General features: G+C 43.0%; 12 non-coding genes across 12 annotated transcripts; all 12 read left to right on the forward strand.

Annotated features, from left to right (window-relative positions):
- The first annotated feature begins 405 nt into the window (after positions 1-405).
- Positions 406-478, forward strand: TRNAV-CAC (transfer RNA valine (anticodon CAC)). The gene has a single exon. It is a non-coding gene; the product is annotated as a tRNA-Val (tRNA).
- A 253-nt stretch (positions 479-731) lies between these two features.
- TRNAV-CAC (transfer RNA valine (anticodon CAC)) lies at positions 732-804 on the forward strand. Its single transcript has one exon. It is a non-coding gene; the product is annotated as a tRNA-Val (tRNA).
- Positions 805-1,550: 746 nt separating this feature from the next.
- On the forward strand, positions 1,551-1,623 carry TRNAV-CAC (transfer RNA valine (anticodon CAC)). The gene has a single exon. It is a non-coding gene; the product is annotated as a tRNA-Val (tRNA).
- Positions 1,624-1,877: 254 nt separating this feature from the next.
- TRNAV-CAC (transfer RNA valine (anticodon CAC)) lies at positions 1,878-1,950 on the forward strand. Its single transcript has one exon. It is a non-coding gene; the product is annotated as a tRNA-Val (tRNA).
- A 746-nt stretch (positions 1,951-2,696) lies between these two features.
- On the forward strand, positions 2,697-2,769 carry TRNAV-CAC (transfer RNA valine (anticodon CAC)). Its single transcript has one exon. It is a non-coding gene; the product is annotated as a tRNA-Val (tRNA).
- Positions 2,770-2,860: 91 nt separating this feature from the next.
- TRNAV-CAC (transfer RNA valine (anticodon CAC)) lies at positions 2,861-2,933 on the forward strand. Its single transcript has one exon. It is a non-coding gene; the product is annotated as a tRNA-Val (tRNA).
- Positions 2,934-3,678: 745 nt separating this feature from the next.
- TRNAV-CAC (transfer RNA valine (anticodon CAC)) lies at positions 3,679-3,751 on the forward strand. The gene has a single exon. It is a non-coding gene; the product is annotated as a tRNA-Val (tRNA).
- Positions 3,752-4,170: 419 nt separating this feature from the next.
- On the forward strand, positions 4,171-4,243 carry TRNAV-CAC (transfer RNA valine (anticodon CAC)). Its single transcript has one exon. It is a non-coding gene; the product is annotated as a tRNA-Val (tRNA).
- A 418-nt stretch (positions 4,244-4,661) lies between these two features.
- On the forward strand, positions 4,662-4,734 carry TRNAV-CAC (transfer RNA valine (anticodon CAC)). The gene has a single exon. It is a non-coding gene; the product is annotated as a tRNA-Val (tRNA).
- Positions 4,735-4,825: 91 nt separating this feature from the next.
- Positions 4,826-4,898, forward strand: TRNAV-CAC (transfer RNA valine (anticodon CAC)). The gene has a single exon. It is a non-coding gene; the product is annotated as a tRNA-Val (tRNA).
- Positions 4,899-8,748: 3,850 nt separating this feature from the next.
- TRNAV-CAC (transfer RNA valine (anticodon CAC)) lies at positions 8,749-8,821 on the forward strand. Its single transcript has one exon. It is a non-coding gene; the product is annotated as a tRNA-Val (tRNA).
- Positions 8,822-13,823: 5,002 nt separating this feature from the next.
- On the forward strand, positions 13,824-13,896 carry TRNAV-CAC (transfer RNA valine (anticodon CAC)). Its single transcript has one exon. It is a non-coding gene; the product is annotated as a tRNA-Val (tRNA).
- The last annotated feature ends 15 nt before the right edge of the window (positions 13,897-13,911 follow it).

Genomic DNA, 13,911 nt, shown 5'->3' on the forward strand with positions numbered 1-13,911 from the left:
TTGGCGCTAATTGGCTGGATTATATTTCTCATTTAGTTTCTGCATGGCTTGCGGGTTGCAGAACAATCAATATCCAAGTTTCTGTAGTGTAGTGGTTATCACGTTCGCCTAACACGCGAAAGGTCCCCTGTTCGAGACAGGGCCGAAACATGCAATTTTTTTTGTTGGCGCTAATTGGCTGGATTATATTTCTCATTTAGTTTCTGCATGGCTTGCGGGTTGCAGAACAATCAATATCCAAGTTTCTGTAGTGTATTGGTTATCACATTCGCCTCACACGCGAAAGGTCCCCTGTTCGAGACAGGGCAGAAACATGGAATTTTTTTTGTTGGCGCTAATTGGCTGGATTATATTTCTCATTTCGTTTCTGCATGGCTTGCGGGTTGCAGAACAATCAATATCCAAGTTTCTGTAGTGTAGTGGTTATCACGTTCGCCTCACACGCGAAAGGTCCCCTGTTCGAGACAGGGCAGAAACAAAAAATTTTTTTGTTGGCGCTAATTGGCTGGATTATATTTCTCATTTCGTTTCTGCATGGCTTGCGGGTTGCAGAACAATCAATATCCAAGTTTCTGTAGTGTAGTGGTTATCACGTTTGCCTCACACGCGAAAGGTCCCCTGTTCGAAACTGGGCAGAAACAAGGAACTATGTCTTACTTTTAACACAAAGAAAGCCTTTAAATTTGTCAAACTTTGGTTTCTGCAATGGTGGGTTTTTGTATCAAAGGGAAGTTTCTGTAGTGTAGTGGTTATCACGTTCGCCTCACACGCGAAAGGTCCCCTGTTCGAGACAGGGCAGAAACATGCAATTTTTTTTGTTGGCGCTAATTGGCTGGATTATATTTCTCATTTAGTTTCTGCATGGCTTGCGGGTTGCAGAACAATCAATATCCAAGTTTCTGTAGTGTAGTGGTTATCACGTTCGCCTAACACGCGAAAGGTCCCCTGTTCGAGACAGGGCCGAAACATGCAATTTTTTTTGTTGGCGCTAATTGGCTGGATTATATTTCTCATTTAGTTTCTGCATGGCTTGCGGGTTGCAGAACAATCAATATCCAAGTTTCTGTAGTGTATTGGTTATCACATTCGCCTCACACGCGAAAGGTCCCCTGTTCGAGACAGGGCAGAAACATGGAATTTTTTTTGTTGGCGCTAATTGGCTGGATTATATTTCTCATTTCGTTTCTGCATGGCTTGCGGGTTGCAGAACAATCAATATCCAAGTTTCTGTAGTGTAGTGGTTATCACGTTTGCCTCACACGCGAAAGGTCCCCTGTTCGAAACTGGGCAGAAACAAGGAACTATGTCTTCCTTTTAACACAAAGAAAGCCTTTAAATTTGTCAAACTTTGGTTTCTGCAATGGTGGGTTTTTGTATCAAGGGGAAGTTTCTGTAGTGTAGTGGTTATCACGTTCGCCTAACACGCGAAAGGTCCCCTGTTCGAGGCAGGGCAGAAACATGGAATTTTTTTTGTTGGCGCTAATTGGCTGGATTATATTTCTCATTTCGTTTCTGCATGGCTTGCGGGTTGCAGAACAATCAATATCCAAGTTTCTGTAGTGTAGTGGTTATCACGTTTGCCTCACACGCGAAAGGTCCCCTGTTCGAGACAGGGCAGAAACATGCAATTTTTTTTGTTGGCGCTAATTGGCTGGATTATATTTCTCATTTCGTTTCTGCATGGCTTGCGGGTTGCAGAACAATCAATATCCAAGTTTCTGTAGTGTAGTGGTTATCACGTTCGCCTCACACGCGGAAGGTCCCCTGTTCGAGACAGGGAAGAAACAAGGAACTATGTCTTCCTTTTAACACAAAGAAAGCCTTTAAATTTGTCAAACTTTGGTTTCTGCAATGGTGGGTTTTTGTATCAAAGGGAAGTTTCTGTAGTGTAGTGGTTATCACGTTCGCCTCACACGCGAAAGGTCCCCTGTTCGAGACAGGGCAGAAACATGCAATTTTTTTTGTTGGCGCTAATTGGCTGGATTATATTTCTCATTTAGTTTCTGCATGGCTTGCGGGTTGCAGAACAATCAATATCCAAGTTTCTGTAGTGTAGTGGTTATCACGTTCGCCTAACACGCGAAAGGTCCCCTGTTCGAGACAGGGCCGAAACATGCAATTTTTTTTGTTGGCGCTAATTGGCTGGATTATATTTCTCATTTAGTTTCTGCATGGCTTGCGGGTTGCAGAACAATCAATATCCAAGTTTCTGTAGTGTATTGGTTATCACATTCGCCTCACACGCGAAAGGTCCCCTGTTCGAGACAGGGCAGAAACATGGAATTTTTTTTGTTGGCGCTAATTGGCTGGATTATATTTCTCATTTCGTTTCTGCATGGCTTGCGGGTTGCAGAACAATCAATATCCAAGTTTCTGTAGTGTAGTGGTTATCACGTTTGCCTCACACGCGAAAGGTCCCCTGTTCGAAACTGGGCAGAAACAAGGAACTATGTCTTCCTTTTAACACAAAGAAAGCCTTTAAATTTGTCAAACTTTGGTTTCTGCAATGGTGGGTTTTTGTATCAAGGGGAAGTTTCTGTAGTGTAGTGGTTATCACGTTCGCCTAACACGCGAAAGGTCCCCTGTTCGAGGCAGGGCAGAAACATGGAATTTTTTTTGTTGGCGCTAATTGGCTGGATTATATTTCTCATTTCGTTTCTGCATGGCTTGCGGGTTGCAGAACAATCAATATCCAAGTTTCTGTAGTGTAGTGGTTATCACGTTCGCCTCACACGCGAAAGGTCCCCTGTTCGAGGCAGGGCAGAAACATGGAATATTTTTTGTTGGCGCTAATTGGCTGGATTATATTTCTCATTTCGTTTCTGCATGGCTTGCGGGTTGCAGAACAATCAATATCCAAGTTTCTGTAGTGTAGTGGTTATCACGTTTGCCTCACACGCGAAAGGTCCCCTGTTCGAGACAGGGCAGAAACATGCAATTTTTTTTGTTGGCGCTAATTGGCTGGATTATATTTCTCATTTCGTTTCTGCATGGCTTGCGGGTTGCAGAACAATCAATATCCAAGTTTCTGTAGTGTAGTGGTTATCACGTTCGCCTCACACGCGGAAGGTCCCCTGTTCGAGACAGGGAAGAAACAAGGAACTATGTCTTCCTTTTAACACAAAGAAAGCCTTTAAATTTGTCAAACTTTGGTTTCTGCAATGGTGGGTTTTGGTATCAAGGGGAAGTTTCTGTAGTGTAGTGGTTATCACGTTCGCCTAACACGCGAAAGGTCCCCTGTTCGAGGCAGGGCAGAAACATGGAATTTTTTTTGTTGGCGCTAATTGGCTGGATTATATTTCTCATTTCGTTTCTGCATGGCTTGCGGGTTGCAGAACAATCAAAATCCAAGTTTCTGTAGTGTATTGGTTATCACGTTCGCCTCACACGCGAAAGGTCCCCTGTTCGAGACAGGGCAGAAACATAAATTTTTTTTTGTTGGCGCTAATTGGCTGGATTATATTTCTCATTTCGTTTCTGCATGGTTTGCGGGTTGCAGAACAATCAATATCCAAGTTTCTGTAGTGTAGTGGTTATCACGTTTGCCTCACACGCGAAAGGTCACCTGTTCGAAACTGGGCAGAAACAAGGAACTATGTCTTACTTTTAACACAAAGAAAGCCTTTAAATTTGTCAAACTTTGGTTTCTGCAATGGTGGGTTTTTGTATCAAAGGGAAGTTTCTGTAGTGTAGTGGTTATCACGTTCGCCTCACACGCGAAAGGTCCCCTGTTCGAGACAGGGCAGAAACATGCAATTTTTTTTGTTGGCGCTAATTGGCTGGATTATATTTCTCAATTGGTTTCTGCATGGCTTGCGGGTTGCAGAATAATCAATATCCAAGTTTCTGTAGTGTAGTGGTTATCACGTTCGCCTAACACGCGAAAGGTCCCCTGTTCGAGACAGGGCAGAAACATGCAATTTTTTTTGTTGGCGCTAATTGGCTGGATTATATTTCTCATTTCGTTTCTGCATGGCTTGCGGGTTGCAGAACAATCAATATCCAAGTTTCTGTAGTGTAGTGGTTATCACGTTTGCCTCACACGCGAAAGGTCCCCTGTTCGAGACAGGGCAAAAACATGCAATTTTTTTTGTTGGCGCTAATTGGCTGGATTATATTTCTCATTTCGTTTCTGCATGGCTTGCGGGTTGCAGAACAATCAATATCCAAGTTTCTGTAGTGTAGTGGTTATCACGTTCGCCTCACACGCGGAAGGTCCCCTGTTCGAGACAGGGCAGAAACAAGGAACTATGTCTTCCTTTTAACACAAAGAAAGCCTTTAAATTTGTCAAACTTTGGTTTCTGCAATGGTGGGTTTTGGTATCAAGGGGAAGTTTCTGTAGTGTAGTGGTTATCACGTTCGCCTAACATGCGAAAGGTCCCCTGTTCGAGGCAGGGCAGAAACATGGAATTTTTTTTGTTGGCGCTAATTGGCTGGATTATATTTCTCATTTCGTTTCTGCATGGCTTGCGGGTTGCAGAACAATCAATAGCCAAGTTTCTGTAGTGTAGTGGTTATCACGTTCGCCTCACACGCGAAAGGTCCCCTGTTCGAAACTGGGCAGAAACACGGAATTTTTTTTGTTGGCGCTAATTGGCTGGATTATATTTCTCATTTCGTTTCTGCATGGCTTGCGGCTTGCAGAACAATCAATATCCAAGTTTCTGTAGTGTAGTGGTTATCACGTTCGCCTCACACGCGAAAGGTCCCCTGTTCGAGGCAGGGCAGAAACATGGAATATTTTTTGTTGGCGCTAATTGGCTGGATTATATTTCTCATTTCGTTTCTGCATGGCTTGCGGGTTGCAGAACAATCAATATCCAAGTTTCTGTAGTGTAGTGGTTATCACGTTCGCCTCACACGCGAAAGGTCCCCTGTTCGAGGCAGGGCAGAAACATGGAATATTTTTTGTTGGCGCTAATTGGCTGGATTATATTTCTCATTTCGTTTCTGCATGGCTTGCGGGTTTCAGAACAATCAATATCCAAGTTTCTGTAGTGTAGTGGTTATCACGTTTGCCTCACACGCGAAAGGTCCCCTGTTCGAGACAGGGCAAAAACATGCAATTTTTTTTGTTGGCGCTAATTGGCTGGATTATATTTCTCATTTCGTTTCTGCATGGCTTGCGGGTTGCAGAACAATCAATATCCAAGTTTCTGTAGTGTAGTGGTTATCACGTTCGCCTCACACGCGAAAGGTCCCCTGTTCGAAACTGGGCAGAAACAAGGAACTATGTCTTCCTTTTAACACAAAGAAAGCCTTTAAATTTGTCAAACTTTGGTTTCTGCAATGGTGGGTTTTGGTATCAAGGGGAAGTTTCTGTAGTGTAGTGGTTATCACGTTCGCCTAACACGCGAAAGGTCCCTTGTTCGAGACAGGGAAGAAACATGGAATTTTTTTTGTTGGAGCTAATTGGCTGGATTATATTTCTCATTTAGTTTCTGCATGGCTTGCGGGTTGCAGAACAATCAATATCCAAGTTTCTGTAGTGTAGTGGTTATCACGTTCGCCTCACACGCGAAAGGTCCCCTGTTCGAAACTGGGCAGAAACAAGGAACTATGTCTTCCTTTTAACACAAAGAAAGCCTTTAAATTTGTCAAACTTTGGTTTCTGCAATGGTGGGTTTTGGTATCAAAGGGAAGTTTCTGTAGTGTAGTGGTTATCACGTTCGCCTCACACGCGAAAGGTCCCCTGTTCGAGACAGGGAAGAAACATGGAATTTTTTTTGTTGGCGCTAATTGGCTGGATTATATTTCTCATTTAGTTTCTGCATGGCTTGCGGGTTTCAGAACAATCAATATCCAAGTTTCTGTAGTGTAGTGGTTATCACGTTCGCCTCACACGCGGAAGGTCCCCTGTTCGAAACTGGGCAGAAACAAGGAACTATGTCTTCCTTTTAACACAAAGAAAGCCTTTAAATTTGTCAAACTTTGGTTTCTGCAATGGTGGGTTTTGGTATCAAAGGGAAGTTTCTGTAGTGTAGTGGTTATCACGTTCGCCTCACACGCGAAAGGTCCCCTGTTCGAAACTGGGCAGAAACAAGGAACTATGTCTTCCTTTTAACACAAAGAAAGCCTTTAAATTTGTCAAACTTTGGTTTCTGCAATGGTGGGTTTTGGTATCAAGGGGAAGTTTCTGTAGTGTAGTGGTTATCACGTTCGCCTAACACGCGGAAGGTCCCCTGTTCGAGACAGGGAAGAAACATGGAATTTTTTTTGTTGGCGCTAATTGGCTGGATTATATTTCTCATTTAGTTTCTGCATGGCTTGCGGGTTGCAGAACAATCAATATCCAAGTTTCTGTAGTGTAGTGGTTATCACGTTCGCCTCACACGCGAAAGGTCCCCTGTTCGAAACTGGGCAGAAACAAGGAACTATGTCTTCCTTTTAACACAAAGAAAGCCTTTAAATTTGTCAAACTTTGGTTTCTGCAATGGTGGGTTTTGGTATCAAGGGGAAGTTTCTGTAGTGTAGTGGTTATCACGTTCGCCTAACATGCGAAAGGTCCCCTGTTCGAGACAGGGAAGAAACAAGGAACTATGTCTTCCTTTTAACACAAAGAAAGCCTTTAAATTTGTCAAACTTTGGTTTCTGCAATGGTGGGTTTTGGTATCAAGGGGAAGTTTCTGTAGTGTAGTGGTTATCACGTTCGCCTAACACGCGGAAGGTCCCCTGTTCGAGACAGGGAAGAAACATGGAATTTTTTTTGTTGGAGCTAATTGGCTGGATTATATTTCTCATTTAGTTTCTGCATGGCTTGCGGGTTGCAAAACAATCAATATCCAAGTTTCTGTAGTGTAGTGGTTATCACGTTCGCCTCACACGCGAAAGTTCCCCTGTTCGAAACTGGGCAGAAACAAGGAACTATGTCTTCCTTTTAACACAAAGAAAGCCTTTAAATTTGTCAAACTTTGGTTTCTGCAATGGTGGGTTTTGGTATCAAAGGGAAGTTTCTGTAGTGTAGTGGTTATCACGTTCGCCTCACACGCGAAAGGTCCCCTGTTCGAGACAGGGAAGAAACATGGAATTTTTTTTGTTGGCGCTAATTGGCTGGATTATATTTCTCATTTAGTTTCTGCATGGCTTGCGGGTTGCAGAACAATCAATATCCAAGTTTCTGTAGTGTAGTGGTTATCACGTTCGCCTCACACGTGAAAGGTCCCCTGTTCGAAACTGGGCAGAAACAAGGAACTATGTCTTCCTTTTAACACAAAGAAAGCCTTTAAATTTGTCAAACTTTGGTTTCTGCAATGGTGGGTTTTGGTATCAAGGGGAAGTTTCTGTAGTGTAGTGGTTATCACGTTCGCCTAACACGCGGAAGGTCCCCTGTTCGAGACAGGGAAGAAACATGGAATTTTTTTTGTTGGAGCTAATTGGCTGGATTATATTTCTCATTTAGTTTCTGCATGGCTTGCGGGTTGCAAAACAATCAATATCCAAGTTTCTGTAGTGTAGTGGTTATCACGTTCGCCTCACACGCGAAAGGTCCCCTGTTCGAAACTGGGCAGAAACAAGGAACTATGTCTTCCTTTTAACACAAAGAAAGCCTTTAAATTTGTCAAACTTTGGTTTCTGCAATGGTGGGTTTTGGTATCAAAGGGAAGTTTCTGTAGTGTAGTGGTTATCACGTTCGCCTCACACGCGAAAGGTCCCCTGTTCGAGACAGGGAAGAAACATGGAATTTTTTTTGTTGGCGCTAATTGGCTGGATTATATTTCTCATTTAGTTTCTGCATGGCTTGCGGGTTTCAGAACAATCAATATCCAAGTTTCTGTAGTGTAGTGGTTATCACGTTCGCCTCACACGCGGAAGGTCCCCTGTTCGAAACTGGGCAGAAACAAGGAACTATGTCTTCCTTTTAACACAAAGAAAGCCTTTAAATTTGTCAAACTTTGGTTTCTGCAATGGTGGGTTTTGGTATCAAAGGGAAGTTTCTGTAGTGTAGTGGTTATCACGTTCGCCTCACACGCGAAAGGTCCCCTGTTCGAAACTGGGCAGAAACAAGGAACTATGTCTTCCTTTTAACACAAAGAAAGCCTTTAAATTTGTCAAACTTTGGTTTCTGCAATGGTGGGTTTTGGTATCAAGGGGAAGTTTCTGTAGTGTAGTGGTTATCACGTTCGCCTAACACGCGGAAGGTCCCCTGTTCGAGACAGGGAAGAAACATGGAATTTTTTTTGTTGGAGCTAATTGGCTGGATTATATTTCTCATTTAGTTTCTGCATGGCTTGCGGGTTGCAAAACAATCAATATCCAAGTTTCTGTAGTGTAGTGGTTATCACGTTCGCCTCACACGCGAAAGGTCCCCTGTTCGAAACTGGGCAGAAGCAAGGAACTATGTCTTCCTTTTAACACAAAGAAAGCCTTTAAATTTGTCAAACTTTGGTTTCTGCAATGGTGGGTTTTGGTATCAAAGGGAAGTTTCTGTAGTGTAGTGGTTATCACGTTCGCCTCACACGCGAAAGGTCCCCTGTTCGAGACAGGGAAGAAACATGGAATTTTTTTTGTTGGCGCTAATTGGCTGGATTATATTTCTCATTTAGTTTCTGCATGGCTTGCGGGTTGCAGAACAATCAATATCCAAGTTTCTGTAGTGTAGTGGTTATCACGTTCGCCTCACACGTGAAAGGTCCCCTGTTCGAAACTGGGCAGAAACAAGGAACTATGTCTTCCTTTTAACACAAAGAAAGCCTTTAAAATTGTCAAACTTTGGTTTCTGCAATGGTGGGTTTTTGTATCAAGGGGAAGTTTCTGTAGTGTAGTGGTTATCACGTTCGCCTCACACGCGAAAGGTCCCCTGTTCGAGACAGGGCAGAAACATGCAATTTTTTTTGTTGGCGCTAATTGGCTGGATTATATTTCTCATTTCGTTTCTGCATGGCTTGCGGGTTGCAGAACAATCAATAGCCAAGTTTCTGTAGTGTAGTGGTTATCACGTTCGCCTCACACGCGAAAGGTCCCCTGTTCGAAACTGGGCAGAAACAAGGAACTATGTCTTCCTTTTAACACAAAGAAAGCCTTTAAATTTGTCAAACTTTGGTTTCTGCAATGGTGGGTTTTGGTATCAAAGGGAAGTTTCTGTAGTGTAGTGGTTATCACGTTCGCCTCACACGCGAAAGGTCCCCTGTTCGAAACTGGGCAGAAACAAGGAACTATGTCTTCCTTTTAACACAAAGAAAGCCTTTAAATTTGTCAAACTTTGGTTTCTGCAATGGTGGGTTTTTGTATCAAGGGGAAGTTTCTGTAGTGTATTGGTTATCACGTTCGCCTCACACGCGAAAGGTCCCCTGTTCGAAACTGGGCAGAAACAAGGAACTATGTCTTCCTTTTAACACAAAGAAAGCCTTTAAAATTGTCAAACTTTGGTTTCTGCAATGGTGGGTTTTTGTATCAAGGGGCAGTTTCTGTATTGTAGTGGTTATCACGTTCGCCTCACACGCAAAAGGTCCCCTGTTCGAGACAGGGCAGAAACATGCAACTTTTTTTGTTGGCGCTAATTGGCTGGATTATATTTCTCATTTCGTTTCTGCATGGCTTGCGGGTTGCAGAACAATCAATATCCAAGTTTCTGTAGTGTATTGGTTATCACGTTCGCCTCACACGCGAAAGGTCCCCTGTTCGAGACAGGGCAGAAACATGCAATTTTTTTTGTTGCCGCTAATTGGCTGGATTATATTTCTCATTTCGTTTCTGCATGGCTTGCGGGTTGCAGAACAATCAATAGCCAAGTTTCTGTAGTGTAGTGGTTATCACGTTCGCCTCACACGCGAAAGGTCCCCTGTTCGAAACTGGGCAGAAACAAGGAACTATGTCTTACTTTTAACACAAAGAAAGCCTTTAAATTTGTCAAACTTTGGTTTCTGCAATGGTGGGTTTTTGTATCAAGGGGAAGTTTCTGTAGTTTAGTGGTTATCACGTTCGCCTCACACGCGAAAGGTCCCCTGTTCGAAACTGGGCAGAAACAAGGAACTATGTCTTCCTTTTAACACAAAGAAAGCCTTTAAATTTGTCAAACTTTGGTTTCTGCAATGGTGGGTTTTTGTATCAAGGGGAAGTTTCTGTAGTGTATTGGTTATCACGTTCGCCTCACACGCGAAAGGTCCCCTGTTCGAGACAGGGCAGAAACATGCAATTTTTTTTGTTGGCGCTAATTGGCTGGATTATATTTCTCATTTCGTTTCTGCATGGCTTGCGGGTTGCAGAACAATCAATATCCAAGTTTCTGTAGTGTAGTGGTTATCACGTTCGCCTCACACGCGGAAGCTCCCCTGTTCGAAACTGGGCAGAAACAAGGAACTATGTCTTCCTTTTAACACAAAGAAAGCCCTTAAATTTGTCAAACTTTGGTTTCTGCAATGGTGGGTTTTGGTATGAAGGGGAAGTTTCTGTAGTGTAGTGGTTATCACGTTCGCCTCACACGCGAAAGGTCCCCTGTTCGAAACTGGGCAGAAACAAGGAACTATGTCTTCCTTTTAACACAAAGAAAGCCTTTAAATTTGTCAAACTTTGGTTTCTGCAATGGTGGGTTTTGGTATCAAAGGGAAGTTTCTGTAGTGTAGTGGTTATCACGTTCGCCTCACACGCGAAAGGTCCCCTGTTCGAGACAGGGAAGAAACATGGAATTTTTTTTGTTGGCGCTAATTGGCTGGATTATATTTCTCATTTAGTTTCTGCATGGCTTGCGGGTTGCAGAACAATCAATATCCAAGTTTCTGTAGTGTAGTGGTTATCACGTTCGCCTCACACGCGAAAGGTCCCCTGTTCGAAACTGGGCAGAAACAAGGAACTATGTCTTCCTTTTAACACAAAGAAAGCCTTTAAATTTGTCAAACTTTGGTTTCTGCAATGGTGGGTTTTGGTATCAAGGGGAAGTTTCTGTAGTGTAGTGGTTATCACGTTCGCCTCACACGCGAAAGGTCCCCTGTTCGAGACAGGGAAGAAACATGGAATTTTTTTTGCTGGCGCTAATTGGCTGGATTATATTTCTCATTTAGTTTCTGCATGGCTTGCGGGTTGCAGAACAATCAATATCCAAGTTTCTGTAGTGTAGTGGTTATCACGTTCGCCTCACACGCGAAAGGTCCCCTGTTCGAAACTGGGCAGAAACAAGGAACTATGTCTTCCTTTTAACACAAAGAAAGCCTTTAAATTTGTCAAACTTTGGTTTCTGCAATGGTGGGTTTTGGTATCAAAGGGAAGTTTCTGTAGTGTAGTGGTTATCACGTTCGCCTCACACGCGAAAGGTCCCCTGTTCGAAACTGGGCAGAAACAAGGAACTATGTCTTCCTTTTAACACAAAGAAAGCCTTTAAATTTGTCAAACTTTGGTTTCTGCAATGGTGGGTTTTTGTATCAAGGGGAAGTTTCTGTAGTGTATTGGTTATCACGTTCGCCTCACACGCGAAAGGTCCCCTGTTCGAGACAGGGCAGAAACATGCAATTTTTTTTGTTGGCGCTAATTGGCTGGATTATATTTCTCATTTCGTTTCTGCATGGCTTGCGGGTTGCAGAACAATCAATATCCAAGTTTCTGTAGTGTAGTGGTTATCACGTTCGCCTCACACGCGAAAGGTCCCCTGTTCGAAACTGGGCAGAAACAAGGAACTATGTCTTCCTTTTAACACAAAGAAAGCCTTTAAATTTGTCAAACTTTGGTTTCTGCAATGGTGGGTTTTGGTATCAAGGGGAAGTTTCTGTAGTGTAGTGGTTATCACGTTCGCCTAACACGCGAAAGGTCACCTGTTCGAGACAGGGAAGAAACATGCAATTTTTTTTGTTGGCGCTAATTGGCTGGATTATATTTCTCATTTAGTTTCTGCATGGCTTGCGGGTTGCAGAACAATCAATATCCAAGTTTCTGTAGTGTATTGGTTATCACGTTCGCCTCACACGCGAAAGGTCCCCTGTTCGAGACAGGGCAGAAACATGCAATTTTTTTTGTTGGCGCTAATTTGCTGGATTATATTTCTCATTTCGTTTCTGCATGGCTTGCGGGTTGCAGAACAATCAATATCCAAGTTTCTGTAGTGTATTGGTTATCACGTTCGCCTCACACGCGAAAGGTCCCCTGTTCGAAACTGGGCAGAAACAAGGAACTATGTCTTCCTTTTAACACAAAGAAAGCCTTTAAATTTGTCAAACTTTGGTTTCTGCAATGGTGGGTTTTGGTATCAAAGTGAAGTTTCTGTAGTGTAGTGGTTATCACGTTCGCCTCACACGCGAAAGGTCCCCTGTTCGAGACATGTAAGAAACATGCAATTTTTTTTGTTGGCGCTAATTGGCTGGATTATATTTCTCATTTAGTTTCTGCATGGCTTGCGGGTTGCAGAACAATCAATATCCAAGTTTCTGTAGTGTATTGGTTATCACGTTCGCCTCACACGCGAAAGGTCCCCTGTTCGAGACAGGGCAGAAACATGCAATTTTTTTTGTTGGCGCTAATTGGCTGGATTATATTTCTCATTTCGTTTCTGCATGGCTTGCGTGTTGCAGAACAATCAATATCCAAGTTTCTGTAGTGTAGTGGTTATCACGTTCGCCTCACGCGCGAAAGGTCCCCTGTTCGAAACTGGGCAGAAACAAGGAACTATGTCTTCCTTTTAACACAAAGAAAGCCTTTAAATTTGTCAAACTTTGGTTTCTGCAATGGTGGGTTTTGGTATCAAAGTGAAGTTTCTGTAGTGTAGTGGTTATCACGTTCGCCTCACACGCGAAAGGTCCCCTGTTCGAAACTGGGCAGAAACAAGGAACTATGTCTTCCTTTTAACACAAAGAAAGCCTTTAAATTTGTCAAACTTTGGTTTCTGCAATGGTGGGTTTTGGTATCAAAGTGAAGTTTCTGTAGTGTAGTGGTTATCACGTTCGCCTCACACGCGAAAGGTCCCCTGTTCGAGACATGTAAGAAACATGCAATTTTTTTTGTTGGCGCTAATTGGCTGGATTATATTTCTCATTTAGTTTCTGCATGGCTTGCGGGTTGCAGAACAATCAATATCCAAGTTTCTGTAGTGTATTGGTTATCACGTTCGCCTCACACGCGAAAGGTCCCCTGTTCGAGACAGGGCAGAAACATGCAATTTTTTTTGTTGGCGCTAATTGGCTGGATTATATTTCTCATTTCGTTTCTGCATGGCTTGCGTGTTGCAGAACAATCAATATCCAAGTTTCTGTAGTGTAGTGGTTATCACGTTCGCCTCACGCGCGAAAGGTCCCCTGTTCGAAACTGGGCAGAAACAAGGAACTATGTCTTCCTTTTAACACAAAGAAAGCCTTTAAATTTGTCAAACTTTGGTTTCTGCAATGGTGGGTTTTTGTATCAAGGGGTAGTTTCTGTAGTGTAGTGGTTATCACGTTCGCCTAACACGCGAAAGGTCCCCTGTTCGAGACAGGGCAAAAACATGCAATTTTTTTTGTTGGCGCTAATTGGCTGGATTATATTTCTCAATTCGTTTCTGCATGGCTTGCGGGTTGTGGGTTGCGGAACAATCAATATCCAAGTTTCTGTAGTGTAGTGGTTATCACGATTGCCTCACACGCGAAAGGTCCCCTGTTCGAGACAGGGCAAAAACATGCAATTTTTTTTGTTGGCGCTAATTGGCTGGATTATATTTCTCATTTCGTTTCTGCATGGCTTGCGGGTTGCAGAACAATCAATATCCAAGTTTCTGTAGTGTATTGGTTATCACGTTCGCCTCACACGCGATAGGTCCCCTGTTCGAAACTGGGCAGAAACAAGGAACTATGTCTTCCTTTTAACACAAAGAAAGCCTTTAAATTTGTCAAACTTTGGTTTCTGCAATGGTGGGTTTTGGTATCAAAGGGAAGTTTCTGTAGTGTAGTGGTTATCACGTTCGCCTCACACGCGAAAGGTCCCCTGTTCGAGGCAGGGCAGAAACATGGAATTTTTTTTGT

Source organism: Rhinoderma darwinii, chromosome 4 (assembly GCF_050947455.1).
Source record: "Rhinoderma darwinii isolate aRhiDar2 chromosome 4, aRhiDar2.hap1, whole genome shotgun sequence".
Classification (NCBI taxonomy): domain Eukaryota; kingdom Metazoa; phylum Chordata; class Amphibia; order Anura; family Rhinodermatidae; genus Rhinoderma; species Rhinoderma darwinii.